Source organism: Etheostoma cragini, chromosome 12 (genome assembly GCF_013103735.1).
Source record: "Etheostoma cragini isolate CJK2018 chromosome 12, CSU_Ecrag_1.0, whole genome shotgun sequence".
In the NCBI taxonomy this organism is placed as follows: Eukaryota; Metazoa; Chordata; class Actinopteri; order Perciformes; family Percidae; genus Etheostoma; species Etheostoma cragini.
Genome location: NC_048418.1, coordinates 24,096,994 through 24,103,016, shown reverse-complemented (window position 1 = coordinate 24,103,016; position 6,023 = coordinate 24,096,994).

Below are 6,023 nucleotides of genomic sequence, written 5' to 3'. Positions count from 1 at the left end.
CCCCCCCCCCCCCCCCCTTCATATTATTCTGGTTTATGGTACAAGTGGTGGTGTATACAGACGTGCTCAAGTTTGTTGGTACCCCTCCACAAGGATTTGAGCACGTCTGTATATGTCTTGTTTTTTTGTTTTTCCTCCCTGCCTTATCTGTGTTAATGTTGTATACCATGTGATGTGATGTGATCTGCAACCTAATTTCCCTATGGGGACAATAAACATGAACTAACTAACTAAAACAGATGACAGAGCAGAAAGGTCCGGAGTGTGACGTTGCCCTTTGACTTGCTGTTTTATCCATTTAAATCTATTTTCAGTTGACACAGTTTGGTTTCAGGAAGGTTTTGGCTTTCCGTTTGGAGCGTGGCGTGCTCCATTGGACTGCGACCTCCAAACTCAAATGTTGGCCGTTTGAAGCCAGAGGGGGAAGCAATCATCCTATTAGAGAAAAAACTGAAGGTCAGGTGTGGCTGTGTGAAAGAACATGGGCCATCAGTGTAAATGCTGGGTAAGCAGTGACTTTATTAGAAGAGATATTCCTAGTAACGCATTGCAATGACCTTTAAAATCAGAACCCTGAAGAGCACAGGAAATGTTATATTGTATTCTCTTTATTAGGAATTACTGCTTGTACTCTTGCAGTTATTGCCTTCTTAGCGATGCTCTCAATTTTATTAAAAGATACTTCCAAGATGTTATTCTCTGAAAATAAAGGCAGAAATCTAATATCACACAGGATATGAGGGGGTTCCATGTTTTAAATGTGGTCTGTTGTTGTCATTAATTTGTTTTAAATCCCTTCCGGCTTCTGCAGTTTTCAGAGAGATATTTCCCAGATCTACCCAGATCTGGTACATCATTATGGATACATTTTTGTCTGCTGGTCTCGTTTTCTCAAATCTGGTCTGCCTGTCTCTCTTACGGCTTCTCCTTTACCCACCTCGATGCATTCATGGCTGCCTGTCTGGAACTGTTTGAAAGTGCCCTTTACACGTCAGTTCTGAGGCAGGGTGATGGGGGAGGGAGGGCGGGAGGGAGGTTTTCATCGCTCTAACTAGGTCAGTGAAGACACACCCCTCTCTCCCCTCACTGTGCCCCTGCTCTTCCCCTCCTGTCTCCCCTCTCTCCCTTTCCCTCTGCTCCCTGCTGTGACGCAATGCAGACTTTCACACTACGCCTGGTTCTCTGTAATTACTTCCCGAATCTGGGAAAACACAACACAGCTTTCCACTTCATTAACGGCGGTGATGCAGCCCCCCCCCCCCCCAAATTACAATCCAGAAAAACACACATCAGCTGAGACGGCTTGCTCTTTTCCAGCTGCCAGTCAGGTTAGATGAATCAGCTGCACCACATGGATCTGTTTATCAGCAGTTGCAATGATTTGGTCCAACTTTGTTGTTGTGATGACGGATTACACAAAGCGCCGTCATTGCATTGTCAATCTGTGGTCAGGCTCAGAAAGTGTGTCACTGGTACTGTGTCTTTGCTTTGGGAAAACACTCTCTTTTAGGAAAGTGTGCTGATGTGTGTGTGTCAGAGGTGATGGACAACATCTGCTTTTTAACTCTATAAAATACTTCTCATTTGTCTGTGCACCTCTTCGACAAAGTGGACTGAAAATCATAAAATATGCATGCCAAAGGGCAAACTCCAAGTATTACATAAGCCCAGTCTGTTATGCCACAACCCCCAACACTAGATGGCTCTGCTTCTGCTGGCTGTGCTGCAATGAGTCATCTGAACTGAATGACCAAATCTCCTCCATGTCTGTTTCTCAAATGCAGGGTGTTAATCACTGTAAACAGCGATCTGTGGTGAGCTGTGAGGATGCACTGTGTGTTGCGTGTGTTTCACAGATAGTGGTAAAGCAAGAGGCCAAAACATCCGGGTGGTGGACGTGATCAACCTGTTCAGAAACCAGGCAAGAGCTGCACAGTGTGCAGATCTTTCAGTGATTTCTAGCTGATGGATGTTGGGGAATATGAACTGCTCAACACAGAAAGATTATTCAGTAATTCCATTCCTCCCTGATTACATCATTTGATGCAGTCAGATGATTACATGTAAAAACGAGCTAGGGTCTTGCATGAAAATGAAAGGGAATAGAGGATCTAATACCTCTCCTTCCTCTCTCACTCTCTCTTACTCTCTCTTGCTATATATATATATATATATACATGTATAATATTTATACATACATGGCACAGGGTGTATATTATCTGGTATAAAGATGTGCTTATGTTCTGCTTTGTTTTTTTGTTTGGTTAAAAATCCAGGCCATGTCACATGGTGTTTTTGTATACTGGCCTATATCATGAGTCTTGTTGGATGTGATTGTGTAAAATAATATACAGATACATGCATTGATGTTATTATTTTCTATAATATGCTGCCCTAAGAATACCACTTCTGAAGCCCCTGGTGGGTTTTTAGGCAACCCTCCTTCACATTTCCTTGCAAATTATTCATTTTATCGTTTTAATTTTGTATGTGTGTATTAAGAAACCAACAAAGTATCTGAGGGAAGATGGGAGGCTGACAGAGCAGTGAGAAAGGGACGGATGGGTGTGTGGCAGCAGTGGCTTGCGGAACAGATGTAGCTAGGCCAAAGATGGAGAAAGCAAGATGGTACGAGGCGGAAGGGAGAGTAGTCACAGTTGAGTAAAATGTGCAGTATTCTGGAAAACACATTTCCATCTCAGTGACCTTATTTACTGTAGATGGAAATGGTGACAATGTTGATCCATGTGTGATTGCATGTGTGTGTGTGTGTGTGTGTGTGTGTGTGTGTGTGTGTGTGGATGTCACTGGAGTGTAAATGGGCCATGCTCACATGGCAAAGCACATTGATCCACACAGGCGATAAGAACAACCCAGTTGTCATGGCAAACTCCTTTTTGAAGTTATTATACCCCATTACCTTTTTACATGGCACATGTTTGTATTTGCATTACATTTCTATGTGAATGTTGACACAGACAAAAGCTGCGCACACTGAGAGCTGACATGTATTTTAAAGCCCAGCGTTGTATCCTTGTATCTGATCATGAACCGATTGACACTTTAATCAGTCACGACTGTGGTTTGTTTTCGATACTGTATTAATTACTTAATGAAAGGTTCAGGACGGGGAATGTGTCAACGCTTCCGAGTCCTCCCTCCGTTGGAGCGTCCGTGGCTGTTGAACCTGCTCTGCGAGAGACAAAGGAAGACAAAAGGAGAAGGGTTAGGGGGAGAGAAAAGGGGAGACAGTGGCAGAGAAAAGGAGAGATCTGCTGCTGATTGGGGTTGTCAAGACAAGTCTGGACACACTAAAGAAATGTACCATAGGTGGAACTCTGTGCGTGCATGTTGGAGGGTTTTACAGACTCAAACAGCCACGAAGAACATTTCCACGAAGACGTGCAACCTGAATTTAGCAACATGTTGGACGACATGCTTGTGTGTTTTGGAGGTTTAGAGAAGTGGGCTCCTGATTACAGTTTCATATATGTGACTATTTGTACATGGGCAATAGAGAAGAACCATACTTCCCCTGTTCAGTACCTACTATACTTGGCCTTCAACAGGAAGGTTCAGGGAGTAGGTGCTGTGGTCCCTGTGCAGATCTGAGTCTGTGGAGAATGTCATTTTATTTGCAGAGAGCCAGGATTTGCTTACACAATTATCATGTACATTATAACAAGTCGAAGATGGTCTGTATGCATGTTGACGGTCAGCATTCATGCAGGTTGTGTGCATGGATTTGTTTTTAAAGAGGCAAACTTGAACTTGAGCCCCCATGTTCGGTTTCTCTCAATTAAAACACTAAGACAGAGCAAGGACATCATTTCTGTCATTTTATGATATATGATATGATATGATATGATATGATGTGATATGATATGATATGGTTTATAGGTCTTCTCCTATCCAAAACAAACAGAGCTGATTAAAACCAGTAAAAGCATTGAAGAAAGCAGTTTGACGTTGAAAGCCTGTTTCTGTGGGCCTGTGAGCCGACCTGCTGCTCACATTTGCTCAGGTTGTTTCTCTGATAACTTATGACCTAGAAGTCCAAAGACTAAAATCATTCATGTGGTTTACATATAGTTATAGATGACTGGGCGCCCGGGCAGCTCAGTTGGTAGAGCGGGCGCCCATATGTTGAGATTTACTCCTCGACGAAGCGGGCCTGGGTTCAACTCTGACCCGCGGCCCTTTGCTGCATGTCATTCTCCCCTTTCATGTCTTCAGGTGTCCCGTCAATAAAGGCCTAAAATCCCCCCCCGCCAAAAAAAAATATAAATCATAAATATGTGGCTTAAAGTGGGACAAACATTGCATTTATGACACAGGATATGACGTCATCAACAGGTTATGTAACAAACTGTTTTTTTAAATTACAACTTTCTATAGAGCTATGTGCCCCTTCTTTTCATTTCATGTTTTCAATTTATTCTTTCTTTTACTTTCTTTTCTCATAGAAGTCTGAGTTTCCGATTTGGAAATTATTACTTGCATGCAGAAAAAAATTTATAAGGTAAAAAAAAAAAAAAAGATTACAGATTTCTCTTAGTTTGAAAATTATTGGAAACATTTGGGGTGATGCAAGAAAGTATAGTTCTAGTCATTTTTAGATGCAGAAGTACAACTAAATAAGATAATAATAGTCCAATCAAAACACATTTAGGTGTTATTTATAAAGATTGAAACTTTTCAACCTTTCAAAACTCAGCTAATCTTCTTTATCTGTGTAGGTGTGAGCATGTTTGACTGACAGTAACCAAGCAATCCTGCAACTGTCATCAGATCCTAATTCATATAGTACTGAATTCTGATTGGTCCACGGAAGTCCGAGTAGAAGTATGAGTCCTGTCACCTTCAAACCAGCGAGAAGAGCATTGAGAAAAACTGAAATTTAAACATTTCTTATGTAAAATTACCCAAACTCTTCATAAGTTCGCAGAAAACGCGCTCACGTAGGATCAAATCACTCGTATTAATCGGATTGAGAAAATCATTTTTCAGAGCCTTTAAGTGCAGTGCTCAGGGCTTGGTCCAGGTTAAAACTTTACATAGGAAAATTATGATGATATTAAAGTTATTTGCATTTCTTGGTCACTGGTCAAGTGTTGACCTCTTGAGCTGAAATCAGGTGCAGGATCTGTTTAACCTCCATAACAGGATGATTTTTGAAAACATATGTGATAAATGGAATAAGACATCAAAATTGTTAATTAACAATGTTGTAACTGAAATTAAGTCAGGCCAAGGACGCTACAAGAATACGCTGAATATCTGTTCTCTTCCTGGAGGAGGAGTGTGAGTGCTCAGTGAGATAAATCTGTATCTTATGACCTGAGATTGAACTCCCATTCTGTTTATTCTGCCGGCTTTATCAAACTTGTACTGTGTATGAAAAATGAAACTGATAAGGAGAAACTGAGAGGGAAGAAGAAATAGATGTGCAGTGTAGAGTGGTAACAGGAGCTGGGGAAGATCCAAAAAGGTGGAGGGTTGTAGTCTAGTCAAGTCTCGAGTCTTCTGTGTTAGAGTCCAAGTCACCAAAGAAGAGTCAAATTGAGTCCGAGTCGAGTCACCATTACCTGAGTTTGATTCTGAGTCGAGTCTGGAGTCTAGAGAATAGAGACTTGAATCAAAGTCCAGGACTCGAGTACTCCATGAAACAGTTACTTTATCTTATGTCACATTTTTTAAACTATATAAAAGTAGTCAGAAACTTCTGAGTCAAATTCCATAAATCTTTGAGTCCGATTTCTGAAATCCTCGAGTCCGAGTCATCAGTGCGCGAGTCCCAGTCGAGAATAGCTACTTGAGGCGGAGTCCAGGACTCGAGTACTCTACCACTGGGATGAGGATGTGAAGTGCAGCCGAGGGATTAGGATGAGTATGCTGCGACAGGGAGGGATCGGTGTTTGAACTCATCTGGCACACTGACCTAGAGAGGCAGACAAACTCACCGCTCCAGATTACAGCGCCGTGCGTGGCTGCAGGCAGGGGGAGGGAAGGATTAATGCTGA